Here is a 27,805-nt window from a genome sequence, read left to right on the forward strand (position 1 = left end):
TCAACATTTGTTAATCGAAGGTCTCCATTCCACATCCAGACTAGACATTTTCGTAAATCGTGGGGAGTTGGTTTGGGCTACTTCATCCGTTTTATACAAGGTGAGTAACGTGTGAACATGGCTAAGTATCCTGAGAGGGAAAGATTTCTATACGGCGAAACCAGGTTGTTTTTCTGAATATTAGAATGTGGTGGTGAATCAGAGCGACGCCATGTCAAATCAGATCAGCATCCCTAATTCCCTTTAGACGCCAGCATGTTTTGAAGCTGAAATGGAACGTGATGAAGACGAGTCGCTGCAAAATTAATCTTATTTGATTAGTGTTCTGTCAGAAAGGAGGCAGAAGATGAGTTAAATACTTGTTTGCAGCTATATACCACAGTCGTTTAAAAAAAAGAATGCAGTTGATTTCAGCGGTACCTCGAGAACACATTAACGTATTTGTCTCGTCTACATACGATGAGTGTGAGTCAGTTCATTCTTAGCTTTGGCATTGATGCAAATCTTATGAACACTCGACTTGCACAAATATTAATCGCTTCTTAGATCAAGTGCACCGTTCAAACGTTAGGTTTGAAAATGAGCATGAAATCACTGGCCAAGGCCTTTGAACATAAAGCGGAAATGGAAATTTTTGCTCTGAAATAGGTTTTGGATTTATAGAGATGGACGGTAGATCCCTACGAAGAAGTCCGAGTTGTACCTTCTCCCCTCTCTCCAGGAGAAGACATGACCAGAAGTTAGAGCTCATTTCCTAGAATCCTTAGAAAGGGTCATGTTTATGTAATTCCCTTCGTGAAATGCAAATGTTGATGCATTGGCCGCTATCTCATAGATGAAGAACACTTTTGGAAGCGTTTGAATGAAAAGCAAAGTAAGCAGGGTTTGAAACATGCTCTGCTAACGATAAAATTTGGGACCACCATTGCGGAATTCGAGAAGTATCTTTCAAGTTGCGAAAGATCGGCTGTTGCCTCATAAAATAATGTAAATTTGCTGCGATCTTTCCTGTTTTTAGTGAACCATGATAGAAATATTTGCATAAATCTACCGCCTAGAAATAAATTCTAAATGAACAGAAACGTGGTGGTTTCTGTAACCTCCAGCCAACGAGGAAGTTGATATTCTCAGTCAAGTGAAATCCCACCGCTGACTGTTGAGGTAATACTGCTCAGCAACTAATGAAAGATGCAAAATTTGAGAGATGACGACTGTATCCAAATTTTCACGTGATCATCACGGTCACTTAGAAAAGTTCATCAATCATAGCCAGGTTGTGAGTTAAAACTCCCTTCATGCGATCAGTTTTCGTTGCAATTCGCCGACCATCGACACCGCTCGCTGAGACAATTTCTTGGCGCGAGTTGCGAACCGCCACCATTTCATAACGTGAACAAAGAGAAACCACGTCAAGGTACTGATGTCGTACTTTTTTGTGGTAAAAAGTGATCAGTAAAGAAATGCTATGACGCAACTAAATACCATTCGACAGTTTTCTTGGAATTTGGGTTACGTTCTAAGAAGATGTTATAGCTAGTATGGAACAGCTTTAAAGCTGAAGCAGCAACTTTTGAAATAGCCTGCAGCGCAGCAAAACAACTCCGGATTAATTACGCGTCAATGTATTTCCGGAAATGAGCAACCGAAAGCATTGTCTTTCAGCAAAATCAACACACGTAGAGCTGCGGTCACAAATATGAACTGATATTTGCTGCACTCTATATTTTCCAAACGACAATTCTTGAGTAGTGTTGCCGTTAGTCTATTTGACGATTTTTCTTCCATTTGATCATAAACGATACTTTGAAGCACAAACAGCTGCACTCGAAGGTTTACACGCCATAATTTGATTGATGCAAACCGGCATATTCTGGTGAAACGGTGTGGCTCCACGAAAGCGTTCTCTACTTACGAAAATACGAGTTGATATTTGTCGCACTCTATATCTGATCGAAGACGCCTATTCCATTTGGTTATAAACAATGCCTTAAGGCGGACAAACGACAACTACACTCAAAGGTTTCCTCGTAATAATTTCTTTCAAACGAACCAACACCTGAAGTATCACACTTTTTCCTAAGTCAGTTGGCGACACGGCCAGTAGATCCTTCCCAGAACCGGTATAGAATTTGCTTCTTTTTGTTCCGAATTTAATGCTTTAATTTCCGCTAAGAAAATACTGAGCACCCACTCGCCAAAATTACGCCTGCTCTGAATTTTAAATACTCACCGCATGCAAATATGAGAGGCTAACCTGCTTAACTTTCATATGATCATGGAGAGATAAAGAAAATTCTTTATCTTAAATGGTATAATGAAATAAAAAGTATGATATAAATAATACACTGTGTGATGTATCAAAACACTCTGGATTTCTGCTGATTTTCTTGCTGGTGTGGTTTAAAAACATTGCTTTTTTAATTTTTCATGTCATTGTGTCGTTGTATTAGGTTTTGGTTTGCAAATACATTTGATCTTATTGAATGAATCTAACCGACGGGTACATTGCCTCTAAAGAAAAAATAATTCATGGAAAGCCGAATGTCTTTATTTTTGTCGTTGATAAGCTGGGTTAAAATAATTTTCGTGTCATAAGAATAGATTTAAACAAATCCGAAAAAGTTATTACAGTTTTATTAATGAAAGGAACTTAACACGCAGGTAGTAAGAGTAAAAAAGGGATGTGATGCATGCTATGATCTAAATTGGTTCCTTTGAATTGCGGGCTTTCCTAATGCCTGCAATATGAAACCGTATACATCTTTTGTATTAAGAGGACATCCGTGCAAAAATCAAACAAAAATGAAATTTTTATAGCAAGGGTCAAAAACTCAAATTGTCTCAATTTTTGCACACAAGTAGACCTTAGTAAGGCAAGAAAGACTGTGTATTTTTTTCCCTCAAATATGTTGTTATTTTCGAGAAAAAAGGAACTTTTCGCTGTCACCCTCTAAAATCGATGGATCGGGTCATAACAGGTTTCACACTTTCGCTCGCTTCGCATTTCAAAGATATTACGTCTTGGGAAATCTAACCAACGTGAGCTCTTTCATAGACTCTTTTTCTTCTGTCTAATGTAAGTGTTGTAGGAATTGGTTGCTTAGAAGCTTTTAGCCATGTAAAAAAACAATGCGCTCCCTTCCGTTACAAAAAAAAGTCGGTAAAGAAAACCTCTTTATTCACCATGTGCCATTATTCAGAATTCCACAAAATTACGTATGTAAATTGCCGAAGGAATGATCTTCAAGATGACGTAAAGTTTTTTTGGGCAAATGTTTTCTCGCGACGCAGAAAACTCTTCAAAGTAGCACACGGAAGACACAAAATCTTGCCATATGTTGATTGCGTGACCAAAGAGCATTCCTGCATTTGAAATTACTCAAAATTTTACAGGAGAACGTTTTCAGAAACAAATAACAAATTTATACCCAGTTTTGTTAAATTAATTTTTCCTATAATCATTTGATTTGAAGTTTGTTTCTGCAGAGATATTGTGCCATCGTTCTGTCTAGTATGATTATGCACTTGTGCCAGCAACGGTAATCGATTAAAAAACTTTGCTGTTCTCTCGCATACGAATCTTAAGTTTCTGCCCCTTGTTTGACTTGCTAACCAGTGCCTTTTAACTAGCCTATGGAAAACGAAAATCCACAAAATGTTACCTTACTGAGGCCCTTGCAGGAGTTAAGTGAGGGCTTGCATGACCTAATTTGCTTAATTGCGGTACGAGTCGTTGTGCTCGTGTGACAGAATAATTTGGACCTACGAGTGGAGTCGGTCGACGTCATTTGAATAGGCACAAATTCGAGGTAAAGAAATAATGAGTCTAGATATCCATTTAGCTCTGAGTTTTCCTAAATTTGTACTCGTGTTATTTTTTTTCTGCGTGAGTGAAACTATGATGTTTGTTGACTTTTCTACTTAAAAGCGAGACAATTAATTGAATTAACAAAACTTAATAAACACTCCTCCATTCGATTTTTCTCACGTGAAACTAAAAAAAAGAATTATTTCCCGCCCCCTTTGAATCGAAGGTCTCGCTTGTGAATGAAATGGAAGCTTCTAGCTCATTCAAGTTTATGGTTGGAAGTGCTTGCTCGTACGACCGACAAGACAGGAGTAAATTATTTGAGGTGGTCCCCTTAGTGTCGTGCAATAAGGATGTACAGGGTCATAAAAGTGCTTGGTGTTTTGCCGGAGTTAAGAACGAGAGTGCCCGAGCAGGTATTTTTTACATGAGTGCAAAGGATATAAACGCCTTAACAATCTGTCCTTTCCACCGTTCTGAGCTTGGGGAAGGAGCCAGAATACCTTCAGAATTCCAAATGATTGTAGGTATGTCAGCCCTGATCTCTCTTGAAATCGAGAGAGCTGTACAGGAAGTGGGAGGCCCAACCGATACGAAAGAGGATTTGGCCTTTGTGACTTTACAGTCCAAACAAAGCATAAATTCCTGGAAAGTACATTAACTGCGTTCAACAAACCAGGACGAGTCCAGACCAGACGTCATCGATGAGCTAGATGAAACTTCTGCCTTGCTGGTCTTAGACCGGGCAATGAAATATCTACCAAAGAAATTTAGGGAGAGCCAAACAGACTGGTTTGGTTGGAGAGATCTGCCATGGCATATCACGGTTGCGACGAGAAAGGGAAATGATGGCGAGATTGAGATGATGACATCTGTACACTTATTTGAGACGTGTAACCAGGACAGTTCTGCAGTTCTTGCCATACTTAACGACGTCTTTCGTCGACTGAAGGATGTCATGCCCATTAACAATCCATTTATCTTAGACAAGACAACGCCGGGTATTACCACTGCGCTTTAACCCTGGTTACAGCCAGCAAAGTAGCAGAGCAAAACAATCTCTTCCTACGCATAATGGATTCTTCAGATTTCCAAGGAGGGAAGGGATCCTGCGATCGGAAAGCTGCAAAGATCAAATCCCATATGGCCATCCATTTGAATTCAGGCCACGATATAGAGTCGTTATCTCAAATGCAGGAGGCAATAGAATCATTTGGGGTGTCCCTGGAGTAGAAGCAGTGTTGTGCAGGCCTCCTTTGTCTTCCATCAAAAAGCCAGTGAAATGGGATGTTGTGAACTTTGTCAACAACGTTCAGTATGGCGAGGAAGGTGTGAGAGTATGGAGATCCGGCTACAAAATTCATTCCTTGGAGCAAGTTTCATGTTCCTAACCAGGACGAAGTTTCAACACTTGAATGCAATGCAGCAAGCGAAAACATAAAAGCTAATTTTGTTCCTATGAAGCCGAGACGAACTGAGTTTGCTAAAACATCTCAAAAACACCAAGACAGCACTGATGAAGGTACCGATGATTCAAGTGAAGAATCGCGCGATTCCACAACTAAAATATTTTTTCCTGCTCGGAAGAGGGTTGCATTAAGTCCTATCAACGCCATTCGTCTTTACAGAAGCATCTCGAATGTGGGAGACACAAATATGTTCTTGAATATGAAACTCTTTATGACCACGCCGTGCTAGGGTATGCCTTTAGACTGGAGAAGGGACCGAGTGCTGTGCCGCAACTGCTGGACACGGAATCCACCCGTCATCGTCTGTAGCTTTTCTTGAAATGGGATAGGCCCTAAAGCAGAGTCGTTCTCGCAATCCCGTTTCACTGATAAAAAAAAGAACTACTTGATAGCCAAGTTTGAGACTGGAGAACAAACGGGACAAAAGGCACATGCTGCAAGTATCTCAAGATTAATGAGGTCTGAGAAAGACGAAAACGGCAAGCAGCTATTTAACTGCTCTGAGTTTCTTAAATTGCTGAAATTTGTTAGAAGCGCCGAAAAGCTTATTTGCTGTTAAGAGCAGTGACAGTTAAGACAAGCGATATTGACTCTTTCGCGGTTAATTAAGTTTTGTAAATTTAATTGTCTTGCCTATACGTCACAAAGCGAACAGACATTGCAGTAATTAAAAAGTGTTTTCACTCCAGCAGAAAAAATCAACTTGGGTAAAAATAAAGGCAAAATCAGAGCCAAATAGATATTTAGACTTGCTTTTTCTTTTTTACGTAATTGTGCTTATTTTAGAAAATGACGTCCGTCGAGCGACCATAACTGCAATTATGCTAATTGGGTCATGCAAGCCCTCACTTAGTCCACTTAATTCTTGCAAAAGCCTCCCTTTGAAAACTCTTTTGGTTTTTATCGAGTGCTAGTTAATAGGCACAGGTAAGCACATAGAAAAAGTTAAACAATGGGCAGAAACTTAAGATTCGTATGCAAGAGAACAGCAAAGTTTTTAATCGTATCCGTTACTGGCACTGGTGCATAATCGTACTAGACAGAACGATGGCGGAACATCTCTGTAGAAACAAACTTCAAATGATAAAGGGCAAAGTAATTTGACAAAACTGGTTATGGCTATGTCATTTGTTTCTGAAAAAGTTCTACTGTTCAATCCGAAGTCATTTCGAAGGCAGGAATGCTCCTTAACTCTTTGGTCACGCAATCAACATATTGCGTGATTTTATGTCTTCCGTGCGCTACTTAGAAGAGTTTCCTGCGTCGCAAGAAAACATTTTCCCAAAGAAAACTTTACGTCATTTTGAAGATCATTCCTTCAGAAATTTACATACGTAATTTTGTGGAATTCTGAATATGGCACATGGTGAACAAAGAGGTTTTCTTCACCGACATTTTTTTGTAACGGAAGAGAGCACATTGCTTTTTCGCATGGCCAAAACCTTCTAAGCAACCAATTCCTACATAACTTACATTTTACAGAAGACGAAGAGTCTATAAAAGAGCTTACGTTGGTTATATTTCCCTAGACGTAATATCTTTGAAATGCGAAGCGAGCGAAAGTGTTCAATTTTCGACCTGTTATGACCCGATTCATCGATTCCGGAGGGTGAAAGCGAAAAGTTCGTTTTTCTCGAAAGTTAAAATACATTTGAGGAAAAAAAATACACAGCCTTTCTTGTCTTATTAGGGTCTACTTGTGTGCAAAAATTGAGACAATTTGAGTTTTCGACCCCTGCTATGAAAATTTCATTTTTGTTTGATTTTTGCACGGATGTCCTCTTAAGATTGAATAAATAGTATTACTTTCGTCATTGTCTCATGTTTGCCTAAGGATTAAATAACTAATTATTTTGGTTGATTCCTCAGCTCCTTCTTTATTAAATTACCCGTTGGAAGTTGCAGCTGAATCCCTGAATACTACAAGTTATCAAAAATTTCTATCTTCTCTTGGCTAGACACGACATATTTCAAAACCGAAAGGCTTCATTAGATAAGTTAAGAAGTTATAACAATATAGACTAAATAATTGATAAAATTCAGCGATGCAAATAACGTAGAGTTCCCAGAGTTTTCTTTTCAACAAAAGCCGCGTATGTTTCTGGCTCCTTCAATATCCTTTGAGCCAGGTTCTTAACGCTTTTCAAGTATCTTCTTAAGGTAGCTATAGAATGCTATGGTGATGATCTGCTACTTAGCATTAGTTAGAAATTCCTATCAATTGGTGTGAAGTTCTTTGGAAGCACCTACCGTTCGCTGAAAGAATCTAAACATATTCTGGTTTGCGTCTGCAAATAATTTATTTAAATGACTGTCGTCAAAGAATATTGTGTGTACTTCACTTTCAAATAAGAAAATTCTCACTTGTTTTTTTTACTGAGCTCTCAAGTGTTGCACAAGATATTTCGATTTGAATTCTTAAATTCTGAACTAAGTTGGTTTGTTTGTATGTTTTTTTTTTCAGATCTATCAAAAGTTGGATGAAGCCGTTGCAGGTTATATTATTATCGATGTTCTTTCTCTTCAGAACGATTGAAGTAAGTACTCTTGGCCACAATATTCTACTAATTTGGAAAATATAAAACGGAACAGTTTGAAGAAGGTCAGACAAGCCTTGTTGATTGAATCCGTAACATTTTGATGCTGTGTACAAGTCTGCAATGCAAAGGTTCGATCATCTTTCTAATGGACGTTTTCGCTAGTAAAACTTGTTTGACCTTCTTGCAGCATACATGTGCATTAGCTTAACCTTGGGATAGCCTTACTTGACCATGGATAACAAGTACTGTTGAAGATCAAGCTCATCGAACTGAGTTATAGATAGTACTGGTGCATTTTAAATTTGTGTTGTTCTCGGGTTCCTACCGAAGCAAACGATCAAGAACATATTGTAGGACATTGAAAGGAAAGTGCCCGCACATGATCAATGTTTGAACATTGTTTGCTAGACATACGTTTTGGTACATACCAAGTTATTGTCTCTACTTTCTCCTCAGAAAATGTACTGAAAGTGTAAGAGGCTGAAGTGGTAAAGATGGGTAGGTACATATTTATATAAAATATCACCTGTAAGAAGCTCTTGGGTGAGACAGACCTTCTGAGTTCATTAAAAAAATCCCGAAATTTAAAACAAAAAGGTTAAACACCACCTAGACGTGGTCTGTAAGCCTTGTCGACATCCTTCTGATAAGATTGGGACGATCAGGAGGCTGAAGGTGTTCCATTTATGTATTCTCGTTGTTGGTTGCTCGTCAGATGATGATGGTGACTTCAACTTGATTCAACCATCGCTGATCCAACAGTTGAGGACCATTCTAGATCAGTATCCAGATGATGGACAGATATTAAAGGTGAAGAAAGCACACACACAGGCACATAGTTATATATACAAATACCTATATGTATACATACATATATATATATATATATATATATATATATATATATATATATAGGAAGTTTGCGAGTCGATTTTCGCGTGGAACAGTGCTCAATACGTTGAAGCAGAGCAGAATAAATATTATGAGAGGAAAAAAGGACGTAACTACATTTCCCGACAAGCCTGTTTCGTGAATCGCTTCACTCTTCAGCCTGAAGAGTGAAGCGATTCACGAAACAGGCTTGTCGGGAAATGTAGTTACGTCCTTTTTTCCTCTCATAATATTTATATATATATATATATATATATATATATATATATATATATATATAATTTGCACAATGGAGAATGTGCTTCCGTTTTCAACGCTTTATTCAAGACCCGACGCGTTTCGGCATTTGCCTTCCTCAGGGGCCTTAACATGCAATTGTTACAGAGTCGTAATTGGTTAATTGTGTGACGTAATACAGTGCATGTTGCTTAATTAAATGCTGAATAAAATCTCTCGTACACAATTAGTGTTTCTAATTGGTTAACAGTTTTAAAACCTTTATAACGTATGTTATAAACAATTTATGTACCTAAAACTTTATAAAGGTTTTCGCGTAAAAGCTTTATCCAGTTCTTTTGTTTAGTCCATATGGCTGAAAGGAGTTTAGTCTTCTTTGCCAAAAAATCTCTCTTTCTCTAAGGACTTCTTTCTTTTTGTCAGACTCTAAATGATCTTTTCGGATTTTCTCTATAATGGTTATGGTAACATTATTGTTAAAGTCGTGAGTTCGTTTGTTATGTAAAAAGTGTTCCGTGAGTTCGCAGCTACTCACTCCCTTTTTAATATGGTTTCTGTGATTGTTTAACCGTAGGTTAAATGCAGTTTCGCTTTTGCCAATGTATTGAAGTTTGCAAATGTTGCACTCGATTATGTAAATGATCCATGACGATTGGCAGTCCACTGTATGAAATATGGTATAGGTCTTGTTGTTATTGGGACTGGTGTATTATATATATATATATAATTTGCACAATGGAGAATGTGCTTCCGTTTTTAACGCTTTATTAAAGACCCGACGCGTTTCGGCATTTGCCTTCCTCAGGGGCCTTAACATGCAATTGTTACAGAGTCCATATATATATATATATATATATATATATATATATATATATATATATATGATTTATATTTATATATACATATACACCCGTTTGCAAAAACGTTGCAATTTGAAAAAAATCCATGAAATATTGAAGAAATGTAAAATGGTTTCCGTGTTTACATAGCCTGATGTAAACACGCGGGAGGTTGGGAGAACACGAGATAAGCGTAGGAAGCCACTCCGCTTCGCGTCGTGGTTTCCACCTTATCGAGTAAACACGGAAACCATTTTACATTTCTTTTATAAAATAACTAATGAAAGAGGAACGAAAACCGTGTTTACATACGCTCATGTAAAATGGTTTTATGGCCAATCAGAGCGCGCGTACTATTTGAATCATTTTATAAATACACATATCTATTTTGTTTTCTCATCAAAAAGAGACACTTTGATTAGGCAACAAAAGGTGTATATTTCTTCATAATTTTTCAAATTGCAACGTTTTTGAAAACGGGTGTGTGTATATATGTATGTGTATATATATATATATATATATATATATATATATATATCTATATGTATATGTATATTAGTTTATTTATTTCTGACCATATGTCTATTGGTAGACTGACAGAAATAAAATTAATTTTTGGTTTCTGTATGGTATTAGTATATACTTAGACAACTTTTCACCTCGGTGTGGTTGAAAGTGAGGGATATTTACTCCCCATTTCCACTTTTATTCTTTTATTTTCTGTTTAATCTGAAGATTACACACTTTCCGTCGATGTTGGTTCCGCATGACACAATTTTAAATTGCTGTTTCCCCCAGGAACTCATTCAAAACGCGGAAGATGCAAATGCCAGACACGTAAAATTTTTGCATGACAAAAACAGTTATGGAACTGAACATCTATTTGATGAGGAGCTCGCACAATTCCAGGTGATAACTGACTCTTTGTAAATACGAGTTTATAAAAAAAAACTATCTTATTGACCTTAAAACTATTTGAAGCCGATTTCATGTTTTACAACAGTAGACAAAAACTTGTTTGAGAGTTTAAAACAAGATCGAGTAGCTACTACTTTTGTCAAAGGGATTTATCTGTAAAACCATCCTGGGTAGACATTAACAATCTGTCTGCCGAAGGAGATTATTGGAATTGAAATGTTCGTTCCCGTGGTAGCAACCAGGAATATTGCCTGTCCTCATTTAGATTCGGAAGTGGAGAGAGTTACGGTAAAAGTGAAGCGTTTTGTCAGAGAAATAAACATATATACTCGTACAGGTCTAGAAACCCACACCGTTTGACCAGGAATCCTCTGAACCAATAAACATGCCCCCTTTGTATCTACATTGCTGCCAAGTTTGAGTTCTTATCTTTCTTCATTCACGGTTTTCGTCGTAGGGCCCAGCACTTTTCTCCTACAACGACGCAACGTTTAGGAAAGAAGACTGGAAAGGAATAAGACTTGTTAGCGATAGTATCAAAGTGGAAGAACCCATGAAAGTTGGTCGATTCGGCTTGGGTTTTAAGTCTGTGCTGCATATGACAGGTAAGTCACAGTGGGTCCTTATGTGCATGTATCATCAAAATAGCCAGGACATCTCTGCCATGGTATTTCACTCTATTCGGTTTCCTGCTAGCTTACTTATATTTCAAATATTTAAAGTTATTGTATCCTGTAATGGAGTCTTTCTACGCTACTGTGAACACTCTAATAAGAAATTACCAGTTATAACTGTTATTGATAAGGTTGCCCAAGATGCACCTTGTATAATTGACACTAATTTTACATTCAAATTATTATTTCATTTTCTTCAAGATCCACCTTGTACATTTTTAACATCTCTGATATATTGAAATAAATTAAATGGCAATATACTCGGTATTAAAAATTAACAGCTGATATCTAGTTTCCCTTTTCTTAAAGATTTACCAAGTGTACTCAGTGCTGAAAAAATTGGATTTATTGACCCTCATGGAATTTACTTTTCTGATAAACGGAACAGAAGAACCGGTAGATGTTGGAGACTTGACGGAGACTGTGCTGAGATGAAAAAAATACCCGATCAGTTCCTTCCTTTCAAAGGAATCTTTGACTGTAAGGAAGAAGTATTTTCTAACGGTTATTACGATGGTACCTTGTTCCGTTTCCCCCTGAGGACCACACCCTCTGATCTATCGAATACACTGTACACCGAGGAGAAAATGGACACTTTGTTTGAAAGTTTTGAAGCTGATGCCCACTTGGTTCTTCTCTTTCTTCAACACTTAGAATCAATTGAACTCTATGTTCGAGAAGAGTTACAGGCTAGTCCCAGAAGAACCTTTCAGGTTAGAGTTGCCGCCAAAGACTTGGAATTAGTTCGCTCTAAGAGGAAGGAGTTCCTTGGAGAGATTAGGCCCGGGGAATTGATGCCCCACTCTGTTGCAGTGACGTATCCAGTCACCATAGAGACTATCAAGTCCGGTACATCTCACGAAACGAACCTTGTGCAGCAGTACTCCTTTCTTGTCACCAACTACTTTTGCGGAGGAAAAGTTTCATCGAACTTCAAACGGTTGATGACAGATAAAGAGCTAAACTTTCTACCCATAGTGGGTGTTGCCATGCCATTGCCTAATAATCCTGAAATACAGACGCCAGATATCAAAGGCCACGTGTTTTGTTTTTTGCCATTACCAGTTCCGATGAGGAGCCTGACAGGTCTGCCAGTACACATAAATGGCTTCTTTGCTTTGAGTCAGAACAGGCATTATATTAAGTCTCCAAATGCAGGTAAAGAAGATCGAGAGAGGATGGTTTGGAGGAAACTGACAGACAAGTCACTGTTGTGGAATAACTGTCTCATAGAGGAGGCTACTCCCGAGGCATATGCCACCCTGATTTTGCAAGCTATAAAATGGGACTCTTGTTCTATATCAAGAGCATCAATTTACAAGTAAGTTGTAATATCTTTCCAATCAGTCACCAAGAGATTAAAGTTTGATATGTTTTACAGCGACAACTTTACCGTTTTAAATTAAAGAATGTGATCAAGATACCTTGGTTGTTGTTTTGCAGTGCGTGGCCAAACATTATTTGCATTGACCCGATGTGGAAGAAGCTCATCGATCCTTTTTTCAGTAAACTTTTAGAGCACAATGCTGTTTACACAGATGCAGGTTCTGGACGCTGGATTACAGTGAGAGAAGCGGTTTTCGACCAGCTCGATCAAAGTGAAACCAAAGAAGTGCTTCTTCGAGTGTTGCTGGCTGCTAATGTGCCCGTTGTTTTTGTACCAAAACACGTTATAAGGGCTATAACTTGCTATACCTCTGTCAAGGAAGTCAATCCCAGCCTCGTGAGATCGAGCATGAAGGAAATTCCGTCATGTTACAAGAAACTTAATAGGCATGAAAAGCTTTTGCTGCTTAATTTTTGTCTTGAAGATGGCAAATTTGACTCGCTTTTTGATTTGGAGCTCTTGCCTCTCTCCGATGGGAAATTCATCAAATTCACCAGTCAATCGAAACCCGTGTATATCTGCTCAGTGGAACATCCTCGAGAACTTTTTCCTGGACTAGAAGATCGTTTCCTGGATGAGACGATCGATGAGACAATCACTCAGAGGCTTGTATCTGCTGGAAAGCAAGGTGAAACTACTTTCTCATTTGATAGTTATTGAATTAAGACTATCGATTCCTCTGGCATGGTTTCCGAACTTAAAATCTGTAGCAGCTGCCCCCGTCAGGCAAAAGTCTGCGAACAAACATGTACATATTGCGCGTCAGACGTTAAGCCTAGTTTTATTATTTTCTTTGCAATTATGCAAATTTTTTTATATTGTGTGCCAAATTCCGTTTTGTTTGGTTTTTCACAAAGGACGCAGTCAATCTTATACGTTCAACTTTCTTTCAGGATTCACACAGTTGCGGATAGTCCGTAAAGATGATGTAAAATCCCTTCTTCCACAAGCATTACCGTTCGAGTGGAGGAAGGGAAACACCGTCTTGTGGTATCCTGAAGATCGAAACCATAAACATCCACCCATAGAGTGGATCACGGTCGTGTGGAGATATCTGCAATTTTTTTTTGCCGATGCAGGCGATGTTCTTAGTCTCGGTAAACTTCCGCTGATTCCGCTAAGCATGTCAAAGACACCAGTTACCTTGGCACGACTTTGTGAGCCTTCCAGAATAGTAGTCAAACACTTTTATGGTCATTGCCTAGACGATGATGTCTCAGATATTCTCGTCAAGCTTGGTGTGCTTATCATGACTGACTATCCCTCATTCATTGGCCACCATCCAGCCGTTTTAGGAAGGTTTGTATATCCGCCATTCGTTGACGGTGTTTTGAAAGCAATGGTGGTTTCCTCAAGTATGATGACTGACGGAAAACTGTCCGATATTGTACGTTCAGAACTTTCTACCAGGGAAAAACAACTCCTGAGATCATTCTTGGTCAGCGTCGGAGACACGCATTTGGGTCCAGTAGCGTACGATTTTCTGCGCTCTCTACCAATTTTTGAGACTTTGGCGAAGAAATTCGTGTCAGCAAAGGATGGTCTGTGTGCTGCACCCCCTGAACCCCTTCCAATAACACTGAGAAGAGACCTCGTTGATGTTTCTCAAAACGATTCAATGGCGTTTGCATGTCTCCTAGGAGTTAAGATTCTAACGCCCGTCGAACTGCTTTGTCAGGTTGTATTTCCAGATATCAAGCGGAGATGCTACTCGGAAAAACAAATTGACAAGCTGATGGAGCATGTGTTGGATCGTTATCCAAGTACTATTCGAAAGAATGCTTGTTTCAAGATGAGTTTGCAGGACTTGGCTTTCGTTTCCAGGCAGAAAGGGCGAGCAAGGCCTTGTGAGCTCTTTGACCCTAGAAACGCCATTGTTAAAACTCTGTTCGTCCATGAGGATGTTTTCCCTTCCTCCATATACGGTAGCCCTTCAGTACTTGTAGTTCTTGAAGAACTGGGAATGAAAGGCGAAGATGACGTCACCGTGACCGACCTCTATCAAAGTGCAAAGATGATAAGTAAGTTTCCCAACCTTCCGTCATTAAAGGAGAAATCTGAAATAATCCTGCGCTTTCTCCACGAGGATCCTCAAAAGATGCTGGAGCTGGTTAGCGGAGAACCACTGGGGATTCTACTGAGAACTATTCCTTGGGTTTCAAGACAAGAACAGCGACCCTATGGTTACCCTCCCAACCTTCCATATTGGAAAACAGAAGAAGAAGAAAAAAGAAGATTTTTCAAGCCTGTTGAATTAAAGAGTCACCAGTTTGCAAACCTAATTGGAACTGTAATGCCTGTTGTTGACGTGGATAAAACCGAAACAATCAGTCAGTTTTTCGGCTGGCAAGATGAACCCCGTGTAAACCAAGTAGTCCAGCATTTAGAAACTGCGGTGAGGTGCTACTCACAAGTGCAGAAACCGTACTACATTGTTATGCTGGCCGAAATATACAGGTTTCTTGGTGAGTAACACCATGATGTGGACCAGGAATTTGAGGCCATCAACGTCTTTCCTTGGGTATGGAATGGGGATGGATTTTCTTTACCAAGTCACTTACTCGCTACAAGGCCATCGATTGATCTCGCACCTTACATACGTTGTCTTCCTGTGGACTTCAGGCAGCACTGTCGTCTTTTTGAGTACTTTGGTGTGCAGAGGGAATGCGATCCATCTGTTCTGGTAAAGGTTCTAAGGATGATCAAAGTGAAACACGACAGCGGAAGTGTCATGAGCCCTTCAGAAGTGAAACACGATCTTCAGTTATCTGTCAATATCCTGAACGAGTTGGCGAGTGGAGAGTTATCGGAGGCGCTTCAAGGAGACATCCTGATCCCAACTTATCAAGAAGACAACTCCTATGTCAGACTTCAGCCCGTAGACAGTTGCATGTATGGAGAACAAAATGACGACGAAGAAATCGACTACTTTTACGTACACCCAAATGTCCCAAATGTAACCGCTGAGCGTCTCGGCGTGCCAAGTATAACAAACCGACTGCTTGATGCTGATGAGCTGGTCATTGGAGAAGAGTTTGGACAAGGAGAAAAACTTACCACCCGACTCAATCGCCTACTCGAAGAGTACACAGATGGCCTTTCAGTTCTGAAAGAACTAATTCAAAACGCCGACGATGCTGGCGCCACAGAAGTCAAATTTCTGTATGACGAGAGAACGAATGAGGAAGCAATGACTTGTCTGATTGACGAGGGAATGAAGGGTTGCCAAGGTCCCGCGTTGTGGGTTTACAATGATGCAACATTTAAGGAGGAAGACTTTGAGAACATTACAAAATTGAACGAAGCAACGAAACAACACGACACAGAAAAGATTGGCAGGTTTGGACTGGGCTTCAATGCAGTATACAATTTAACAGATGTTCCCATGTTCATAAGCAGAAACAGCTTTGTAATTTTTGATCCACATACGTCGTATCTCGGGAAGGCTCTAAAGAACAAAACGAAGCCTGGAATGAAGATCAATGTCAACAAAGATGTGAGCAGGCTTCGTAAATTTAAAAACCAGTTCAAACCATTCAATGGTATATTTGGCTGCGATTTAAATCTCCAAAAAGAGGACAACTCTTTCAATGGTACTCTGTTTCGATTTCCGTTGAGAACAAGTGAGCAGGCTTTGAAAAGTGAGATAAAGAAGCTGGCGTACGACGACTCGCAAATGCGAGAATTACTGCTTACGCTAATTAAAGGAGCCGAAACCTTACTTCTCTTCACACAGAACGTCCTCCGCGTGAGCATTTTTTCTTTGAACACACCCGAAGTTCAAGACGAAACAGTCAAATTGACGTTCAAGATCACCAAATCATTGTCTCAGGATGGAATAGTAAGAGCCTTGTCCGTCCCTGTTTCCCTTCCTCCCACCGCGAACATTTTGAGCTTCGATGACCAGAATTTTTTGAAGCAATGCAGTTTCCTCCAAGCGTCATCACGAGTTGTTCGAGCATTTAGAATGGGACAGGTATTTAAACCGACAAAGTCCTCTATGAAGGTTCATGTCCACTGCGTCTTCACGGAATGCGGTCTACGTTTCTTTAAACCTGACGTAGCAACCATTCATCCCGAATGTACCACCTGGCTTGTAGTCTCCTCCATGGGAGACGGACGTGCACTGAAGTTTGCTGAGAATGATTTTAGCCTTCTTCCATCAGGAGGGGTGGCTGTGCAGCTGTCTGCAAGCGGCGCCGACAAATTTGTGCCTGTGCCTGTTTTTAAGAATGATGATGGAATTGATGTCAATGGTACTCTTTTCTGCTACCTTCCTCTTCCTATCCACAGTGGGCTTCCAGTACATATAAATGGGGCTTTTGCATTAGCTTCGAACAGATGCCATTTACAAGAAAAACTCGAAGGCGACAAAGATTGCTATGGGGTTGACTGGAACAAAGCGCTGACGGTGGATTCAATTTGCTCAGCTTATTTGTGCCTCCTAGAAGATGTAAGGTCAATTGCTCCCACTGACGGATCTTACAGGTTCCATTCTTTGTGGCCGAAAGCCGATAAAGTATTCCCAAACCTCCGACACCTCATGCAGTCGTTTTACATGCAAATATCCACTGGAACTCACGCTTTGTTTTCTGATGGAGAGGACTGGTTTACTGTCAATGAGGTGGTACTTCTTCATCCAGTTCTTCGAAACGATCCTTTGATCGGCAATACTTCATTCAAAGTTTTCCAGCTTTTAATGAGCAAACGCGCAGTGGTTATTGATGTCCCTTTGTCTGTCGTGAATTCCTTCCAAAGCTGTGGAAGTGGGGAGGTTATTAACTCAAAGATCTACGACAAAAATAAATTTTTTCGTCAGGTCTTTTTCCCGAATATCGCCGCAGTTCCTTCAGAGATGAGAGATAAACTTGTCTTGCATGCAATGGATAACAGCTGTGATGATTTGGTTAAAGCTTATTCTTGTATTCCGGCATCTCCACTTGGAAACTCTCTTAGACGTCCTTCTGAGCTCATTCACCCAGGCAAAGACGCTGCTCGGCTCTTTCGACCTGAGGATGGCAGATTTCCATGTGGAAATGCAGAGACCTTTCTGAATCCTGGACGACTTGCAAAGCTTGAGCTTTTGGGAATGGTATCGGATTATCTACCTTGGCAGGAAATGGCAGAAAGAGCTGAAAGTATCAATAGACTAAACACTATAAACAGTGAAGCAGCGAAGGAGAGAGCGATTGAATTTGTTAATTCTCTACAGAGGAAGATTGAGCGCAAAGACGAAAGCTCTTTAGACCTCACAAGACAAAGAATACTGGAGGCTCAATTTCTTCCTGCTCTTAGTAAACCAGTTAACTTTCCTTTACCTTGGAAGGCCGATGAATATGATGAAAATGTGCTCTTCGCTCCAAAAGATGTGTTTCTGGAAAGTGAAAAATATCGCTTGTGCAGCATAAAACCGCTCGTCGGGTTGTCTATCTCTCGAGATGTTAAAGAGTTTCTAAAACTTAGCGAAAAAGAAGCAAAGCTAAACCATATTATCTTGCAACTGAAGGTAGCGATGTGTTCCGAAGTTGAGTCGTCAAACGCCAAGATAATCGAAGAAATTAACTCAGTATGTAGAGCAGTCTACTCCTACCTAGAAAGGGCCATCAGTAAGGGTGCAACCATCAAAGATATTCCACAAAACGAGAAATTTATTTTGTATGAAAGAGAGTTTCTTTACCCAAGTCAGGTGGCTTTTCATCTCAACGATGACTGTGCACCATATCTTTACCAGCTTCCAAAACGGCTGGCAGAAGATTTTCCCAAGCTACTGAGAGTCTCCGGTGTCAAAGAATGTTTTGACGAGAAAGACTTTATCTTAGCCTTAAGGCAGATCAAGGAGTTATTTCCTGAAAACGAACTGGACGAGAAAAACCTTAAAGTAGCAGCACGTCTGGCAGATCAACTTGGAGAGAGACTACAAGCAAGTAGAAGTGACCCTGCTTCATCGCGAAAAGAGCTAGGAACCATTTACCTTCCTGACTCGTCGAGAGTAATGAGGGCAATATCCGAGCTTTGCATTAAGGATTGTCCATGGATGCCTGACGAAGAAGGAGTGCATTTTGTTCATGCAAAAATTCCTTGGCCAACTTGTGAGCTTATCGGTGTAAAAACTCGAAGAGATGAAGCTCTGCGGTACCACATGGTTAGAATGTCGTTTGGACAGAAAGAGAAACTTACAAATCGCCTGAAACGCATACTTCGGTGTTACCCTTGCGAAAGAGAAATTTTGAAAGAACTTCTTCAAAATGCAGACGACGCAGAGGCAACCGAGATTTGTTTTATAAAGGACCCAAGACACCATCCACATGAAAAGGTGTTTGGGGATTGTTGGAAACCTCTACAGGGCCCCGCTTTATGTGTGTACAACAACAAGCCTTTCACCAATTCTGATCTTCAAGGCATTCAGAATCTCGGCGAGGGTACTAAGGGTGAAGATCCAAACAAAACAGGCCAGTACGGGGTGGGCTTCAATGCTGTTTACCACCTGACTGATGTGCCGTCCTTTATGTCCCAGGGAAAGGAGATTAGCGATGTTCTGTGTGTATTTGACCCACATTGCAAGTATGTTCCGGGCGCCACTCCTTCAGAGCCAGGGGGTAGGTTCAACGATACAGCCACCCTAAGTAAGAAGTTCCCTGATGTATTTCCTTGCTACTTGTTAGATCACTTTAAGATTGACAACGCAACCATGTTCAGATTCCCACTGAGGACCAAGGACATGGCTCGCGAATCGGAAATTTCTTCAAACTCTGTGTCAGTTAAAGAACTTGATGTTATGATGGAAGGACTTAAAAAAGAAATGTTTGAGATTCTGCTCTTTCTGAACAACGTCAGGAAGATAACCATTTGTGAGGTTGATGAAGCAAGTAAAAATCTAGTGAATTCCTATACAGTTGAGGCACAGATGTCAAAAAAAGATGAGGCCAAAAGAAAAGCATTTGCTGATCACATCAAACAGATTTCAAAGTTATCCAAAGAGAGAGAGGGAATTGATCCAACAAAGATACCGGTAAAAAAGGTGTCCTACGTCTTGGACATAAGAGACACCACTGGCAACGTTGAAAAGTGGCGAATTGTGCAAAAGATTGGTTTTGAAAAAGATTTAGAAGAAAGTATCATTGATGCCTTTAGGAAGCGAGAACTTGGAATGATTTCTCGCGGTGGTGTCGCCTGTCTTTTGGAGAAGAAACCTAGTTATTCTTCTCTAAGACTAAAGAGAGCTTACTGTTTTCTACCTCTTCCACTTGAGACAAACCTCCCAGTTCACGTTAATGGCCACTTTGCGTTAGACCACGCGGCAAGAAGAGGTTTGTGGAGAGATGACGAGAACCGTGGTGGATATCGGAGTGACTGGAATTATCTTTTGTTGCAAGATGTCATCTCGTCATGCTACATCACAATGTTGGTCGAGGTGCGGGATTTTCTCAAACTTTCCACTACCCGTGACTCGAACCCTGAAACTGAAAGTGTAATCCTGAGCAAAATAAAAGTGTACGAATCATTTTTTCCTCGTCAAATACCTACTGATAAGTATTGGAAGACACTGGTTGATTCTGTTTATTATAAAATGAACCGGATGAAATTAAAGATTCTGCCCGTGGTTAGAAAGAGATCCCTCGATTGTTCATCAAAGATCACTGGAAAAAGCCCAGCTGCTGAGATTACTTGGCTTCCACCGACAGGTATTGGGAAGCATCAAGCATTTTTTGACGATCTTGAAGAAAAAGGGCCCTTTGCAGTATCGCCTAAGAAGCGTAAAGAGGAGAATCAAGCAAAACAACGCAAGCTGTTGAGAGACATTTTACTCGACAGTGGTTTCAACCTGGTTTTCTTCTCGTTGGCATTGCATGATTCTTTTCAGCGAGCTGGAGTTGCGACCTGCTGCATTTCTCCTCGTAAGGTAATTGATTTCTATAAAACTTTTAATTGCGACGATCGTTTGTGCACGATTGGACCAATTCCTTGCGACGTTCAGGAAACATCACTTAAAGGTGCTGTTGGAGTAACCACCGTGTTGCTGTATTGCCGCTGTGATGACAGTTTCCTGAGCGATTTACCAGATCTTCCACTCCTGCTTACGCATGACCAGCGTCTCCAATTGTTTTCGAGTGAACATCCCAAATTCCTCTCACAATACCGCGATCTTTTACCAAGGTCTTCGCAAATTTTCCTTCACGACCTTCTTTATCGTTGTGTTTTTAACGACACTGACAAAGTTAAATTAACTTCCCTCAGACATCTGGATGCCGCCTCTTTCGCCACCAATCTACCTCAGACTCTACCAATAGACACATATGGAAGTAGAAGATTTATTGAGTGGTACCCAAACCAGAGAGAGATACCCAACCGAAAATGGATATTCAAGACCTGGATTTTTCTGTCCGAGCTTGTCGAGGATGTTATCACTAATGCAGAAGTGAACGAAGAGAGAAAGATCCAAGAAATCCGAAAAATGCTCGAACCTTTGTTCAACTGGTGCATTCTTCCGGTTATCGTGAAAGATTTAACAGACGAAGATACACCATTGGTTTCCTTCTCTCACAAAAGGAAACCCCCTCCCACCAAACATTATCTGTTGCCTCTTAGGCGAGCGGCATCTGCCCTGGATTTCAGAAGTGCAGATTCTTCAAGCTCTAACCTTGTTGATGTCTTGCGAAAGGTTGGTTTGCCTGAACTTAACTTAGGTGCACTTTCATCCAGCAGCGAAGATTTATGTTTGCCTTCAAAATCTACTTATCTTGCTCGCATGCTGGTATCATCTTTGGAGTCTCCTGCGTCACTTCTTACTGCCCTCGACGATAAGATGGATTTAGAGCCGCAGTCACTGGAGGGAAGACTGAATACTTCGGAATGTATTACCATCCTGGAATATTTTAGCAAAAGTGTGAAACGCTTGGGAGAAAACGAGAGGGAAACCTTAAGGAGACTTTCTTTTTATCCAGCAACCCAAGGTGGATTAATAAGACTCAGTGATCGGAAGATTTGTGTCCTACCAACTGAAATACCACGGGACGAGATTGATGTACTGGAAAATGAGCTGGATATCGTTTTTCTGGAATTTCAGACAAGTATTTCTGAGCTTTTCGAGTTTCTCGCGCTGGAATTCTTCTCTACTGTTGACTTCTATTGCATCTTTGTGTTGACAAATTTCTCCATCCTTAGTAAAGAAGGAAGAGAATCTCACCTGACATACATCCGGAAAAAAACCTTAGAAAACGCAAAGGATGAAGAGAAGCAGAAATTGTCGAAATGTTTGAGAGATATTCCGCTAGTTCCCTCTGCAGATGGAAGTCTGAAGACGGCATCCTGTTTTTTTGACCCTGAAAACAAAGTTTTTAGCGCTATGCTTCCAAAATGTCTGTTTCCAATGGACCCTTTTGACACACCGGAATGGCTGACGTTTTTACGGCGAATAGGTCTAACTCACATCGTTTCCAAAGATTGCTTTAGGGCGCTTGCTGCAGAAGTTGCACGGGAGGCTGCATCAGCCCCAAGTGATAATACTCGCAAGAAATCTCAAGTATTGGTCAATCATCTCATCAACCGAGATGGCGTTCTAGATGAAGGATTGTTACAAGACATCTGCAACATCCCTTTTGTAGTTGGGGATCCAGTCAGAGAAGGACTCCAAGCAATTTGCTTGCCGTTTGGGGGTTTCACTGGTCATCAGGCTCCACATTTCGCCTTCCAGGGGGCAGTTCCAGTCGATTATGCCGAAATTGTTTGGACGGAAGCCAATTTACTTCCAAAGTGGGCGAATCCAAGACATCGTTCTCATGACTTTGCTCATGACTTTACTTCGGATGCTGAAATGAAGCGACACTACGATTCATTTGTCTCCCAACTTCAGATTCAAGAAAAGCCTTCAGTGGACCTTGTGGTCGCTCATTGCAAAACTTTATGTTTAGAAGTTGGTAGAGGCAATGAAGGAACAGTTTCTTCCCCTGAAAGACGTTGCGCATTGATGAAAGTAATGGAATGCATTTACTCATTCTTGAATAGAAACCGTATCAGCGGGAGGGACGAAAGGAAAATACTTGCAAATACACCTTGCATTTTGGTTGAAAATGGTAAGAAATTCATTCTACCTCGTCAAGCAGTCCTTGCGCTTTTCCAGCACCTTGAATTAAGACCGTTCCTGTATGGAATTCCCAAGGAATTTGGTAAGTTTCATCCTTTGTTCCTGAACCTTGGCTGCTCAGAATTTGTCACTCTGGGCCATTATGCTATGGTGTTGGACTTACTGCACAAGAGGTGCCACAGTTCCAAACTGGACCCGAATGCAGTTAACGTGTGTGAAAGAGCAGTAAGAGGTTTCTTTAATGAAGTTCAGCGAAATAATGAAGAGGTTAAAGACATTTCTCAGCTCTACTTACCAGGAATGACTCTCACAGACGTAAGAACGAACGGCACTGCCAATGTAATACCTCTTTATTTGCAGAAGTCCTCGGAGCTGACTTTCAATGATCTCCCGCCTTCTATCCGTGATCGACTGCACAATTTCCGAGAGAACCTCTTTCTTGACCTTCGCCAAATGAAAGTGACCTGCAATACTACAAGCATTAATTACAAAGAGCTCGTGATGAAGTTACCCAAGTCTTTGAGGCCAAAAATGCTGTCCACTGTTATCAAAGAAAAAATCACTTCAAGTCTTGAAAATCTACCGAATACTGCAATCACCCACCTCAGATACCAGCTTTCATCTCCCCAATTTTTTTACGGCATAGCGAGACTTATTCGCGACGAGAACTGTAGAATAGAAAGAGAGGGTGATGACAGCATGATTGCAAACATCAAGATAAGGCTTCGCAACCTCGAGGTTTATTCCGTATACCGTCTCAAAACTGCACTATTCTGCGGCAACGAACCCATCCCAGCTAGCGAGGCATACGTTCCGTGCTTCGTGGAAAAAGCTTTGGTTTCCGGTGAGGAAAGATCAAGGGTATACGTCGCTTCCTTTAAAGGAACAAGTGACGATGGCATGACTTCGTTGTTAGTAGCTAATGCAGTTGAGGAAATATGTGAAGGACTTCTTGGAAGAAGGGCCTTATTAATTCCTCATATGCTGAGATGTCCCCTAGGTGACATATGGTCCCACTTAGATAGCTTGGGTGTTCGACCAAATGACTCATTTTCTGCAGAAGAGCTGGAACTTCCGCCTGAGCCTGGCAGTTTTATTCCCCAAGAAGATCACCATCGCTTGAATGACGACTTTGAAGAGTTTGCACCTGACGATTATGTTGGATATGAGCTTCACGACCCAAGTCTAGTTGGAGAAGGAGGAGATGCTACCTATATATACGCTATAATTATCGAAGAAGTAACGAGCGAATGCAACAGCCGCCTGACAAGGCGTTACAGAATCAACATTGGATATGGCCAAGAGAAAGTTGTCGATGCTACGGACCTGTACAAATTCCACCGTTTGACCGAGTCATCTTCAACTGCGATGGTCCTGTGTGATAGGACTGAGCAGCCCCCTACCCCAAGAAGCAGACAGGGAGTTTTCGATAAGATTTCAAACCTTCTAGAGGAAGCGTGGACTCTTCCAGAAAAAAAAAGACGAAAAATAACCAAGCGGCTGTATTTGCGGTGGCACCCTGATAAAAACTTAGGCGATGAGGAATTCTGCAAAGAGGTATGTCAGCACATACAGAGCGAATTTTCAAGGTTAAAAAGAGGGGAGCCTAAGGGTAGTTCCTACGGAAGCTTCTTTGTTTTATGGGCATTGTGTGCAAGGGAACACTACAGGCAGCACTGGGAACACAGAGGAAGACCACCATGTCATAGAAAAAATCCTCAACCAATGGAGGCCAGGCGTTGGTTCAAACAAGCGGTTGCAGATATCCAGGCAGCAAGCAACGATATAATTTATGAGAGACCTTCGTATGAGTGGGCATGCTTCAAATGTCACCAGGTAATAATAAACATCAGTTATTATAAGGTAATGTAAAATCATCGACTGAGTTGATAACTTAAATTGGCCACCGTAAAGAGTGTTAAATCTGACGTTTCGAGCGTTAGCGTTAGCACTTCGTCAGAGACGAAGGGATAACGACGAAGGGATAACGCTCGAAACGTCAACTTTGAAACTCTTTACGGTGGCCAATTTACGTTATTAACTCAGTTGATAATACTTAATTATCCTGTTATACTACCCCACCGACGCAGCATCCCAGTTCATTTAGAAACCTACCCCCTTTATTCATCACTTTAAATAGTTTTTATGTGCTGCCATCGTTATTTTAACATTGAAGTATAAAACTTGATATAATGATAGGATTCCTTTAGTTAAGTTAAGCCATTTTTATTTTCATAACTAATCGTTTTTCTTTGGCTGTCTCGTGTGACCAGATATGTTTGTCAATTGTTAGCGGAAATGGAATGTTATTAGTTGTATTCCTAGGTTTTTTTCTGCTAACACCTAACAGTTATATTACAGACACATGAATCGTTCTCCATCTTTAGTTGAGGTGCTTCTGAAAGAAACGTTAACAGGGATTATCTTGAACATAACTCAAAAATCGACAGGGCTGGAGTTTTTTATTTGTTCTTCCTGACAGGCAGCAGAGAAGGCTTTGAAGGCGGCACAGTATACAGTAGATACTTACAGGACAAGGGTCCACGACCTTGTAGAGATTTGCTGCGATCTAAATGATCCCGAGCTACTAGATCTAGCAAGGCAATTAGAGCGTCTAGTTGGTGGTTCTACGCGCATGCGTTACCCAGACAGAATGTGTTTTCCCCAGATTCCAAACGAGGTGTACTCTGCCGAATTAGCGCAACAGGCCTTGCAGCTTGCTAAGGAAATTGTTGCATGCGTACAGAGCAGGATAACCTAAGGTGAGAGCTTAAAGGAAATTAACAAAACTCAGTGAGAAACGTATGTTTTCTGAGTGCATCTTATTCAAGAGAACATGCAGTTCAAATTTAGGTCATTGCTGCCACCTTTGTGAGTTTTTTATTTTTATTTTATTATTATTTTTTTTATGAAAAGAACTCTATGTTAGTGTATAGATTGGTATGGTGCTCGCAGCTATCAGATCGCCACATTAGGGTGTGTGTCTCGCACCAATCATCACTCTCCATCTGCAGATGATATAAATTTCAATGGTGTGAAATGAATTTCATTTGACAGGGTCACTCTGATCAGGATTCGATGCAAGGATGGAATTCAAGCATGGTTGTCTAATGTACCGCAATGTTAAAACCATCTCGTGCATCTTCTAAAACCAGAATTATTTTGATCACGACTGTACAACTTGTCTTTAATTGTAACGCCCTTGATATAAAAACCTCCCTTTCCAAAGGCGGATTTTTTAAAACTACGTATTAGACTTTATCTTGATCTGCTTTATCTGAGATTAGATCAGATCAAATCAGCTTTTTTATGTGACTCTAGAATACTAAACTGACTATAGATGTGTTCAGCGCTAGGTAAAAAGCCTCTAACAGGAAAAGCTGTATCCCACGAATACTTAATTTTTTGTAGATAGCTAGCTTTCATTATGAGTTGGGTAGAAGGACCGAGTTTTTTTTTTTAATTTCAAAATCAATATATTTCTTTTAAAAATTGTCTAGCCTCCATACTGTTAATGTGCATCTTTAAAAACGTAGGTGTTTGCATCATTTTTATAGAACAAAATGTAGCTACAGTATGACGCAAAGTTTGTTAGAGAAACTCCAACCAATAAAGGGATCTGCCTTAAAAGGCGGTATAAATTAATTTAAAGACCAGTTCCTCGATAGATCGATACTGCTAAAATTTTACGTGCATTCCCTTGAAATGATTTCATAATTGCTCTATGATCTCTCAACATGTTATGATCATTTTTGCGACAGACAAGGCATTTGCACCTCCATAGCCTTTAAAAACACCCTATTATTGAATTGCAGTCAGCATATCCAGTTTTATCTTTCTGCCAATCTAAGGTTTTGATTTAGGGCCGGGTCGCATTAGAGACGATTTTGCGGATAATTATTTACTCTAAGGACTAAAATCTGTCAACACACCTCTTTTCAAATGCGACTCCTCATTTGCGATTTTTTATAAATTTCAAAATCGGGAAAAAACATCAAAGACGCCGGCGTGCTTGGGCGGGCTGGACCAATTTTTCCAAATCTCGAAAAACCAAATGAGCCCGCCGCTAAAGCTGTCAACAGTTGAAAAGAATGACTCCCAATATCGACGGCAAGGTCACGAACGTGAAAAAGAGCGCGACATTTCATCATTTACACTGTCGTTTTCATTGCATACAGTTCGAAGCGACAGCATGTAGAGGCGAGATTTTCCCTTTGCTTACTACGGCCATCAAATGCCAAGAAGTGAGAAGTATTCCTTCCTTCAGGAACTGGGCAATACACCCCCAATTTGGCCTTTTGTGAGCGCCGAACAAAGCAAACCTGAGAGTTACTGCTACCCTGTTTGGCCGCATGGCAAGTGTCGTTACTGAACACAATTTCACCGCTCAAATTTCCCCTGTGTGATTGACGCTTGCATTTTCACTTGTTGAAATGCGACCTTCTTTTAGCTCAAGTTTTAAACATTAAAATTGGTCCGTAATGCGATCCGGCCCTTATACATGCGCTTCAGAGCCACCGTAAGGGTTTTGATAATCAAGGTGGCTCTAAACCTTATGCCTACATCTTCTTTAACTGTGCAGGAAGAAGTGTTAATGTCTGATTTTCTAGATCAGAGAAAAATTGTTCTGTGAAAGCTCATTCTTGCTTTAACTAATAATTACTTGGAAGGCGATTTTCATCAGCCAATAAGACCCAATAGGCTCAACTGATGACAAAAACGTTTTAGTTATGATGTGAAACCAGTAAACTATCATGAGCGGAAGTTCGCTAGATCGCCTACTGTCTCAGGTTTCAGCTGTTTTTTAAGCTGGCCCTCTTTTGTATCTTTGTAAAACATAAGAGATTTCAGACTAATTCTTATGGTTACCCACATAGAATCTTTTGCGACCTTTTAAGCTGTTTATCCACAGGTAGAGGGACGTTTTTAATTTCAAAGGCGAAATATATGGTTGTTGAAAG

General features: G+C 40.4%; 1 pseudogene across 1 annotated transcript; it reads left to right on the forward strand.

Annotated features, from left to right (window-relative positions):
• LOC149040490 (sacsin-like) lies at positions 1-26,474 on the forward strand (annotated as a pseudogene). Its single transcript, XR_016179704.1, has 11 exons — positions 1-100; positions 7,742-7,814; positions 8,274-8,315; positions 8,533-8,627; positions 10,583-10,693; positions 11,160-11,307; positions 11,686-12,697; positions 12,820-13,391; positions 13,657-24,680; positions 25,327-25,606; positions 25,902-26,474. The product of XR_016179704.1 is annotated as a sacsin-like (transcript).
• The last annotated feature ends 1,331 nt before the right edge of the window (positions 26,475-27,805 follow it).

Source organism: Pocillopora damicornis, chromosome 9, assembly GCF_964200805.1.
Source record: "Pocillopora damicornis chromosome 9, jaPocDami1.2, whole genome shotgun sequence".
NCBI classification, from domain to species: Eukaryota; Metazoa; Cnidaria; class Anthozoa; order Scleractinia; family Pocilloporidae; genus Pocillopora; species Pocillopora damicornis.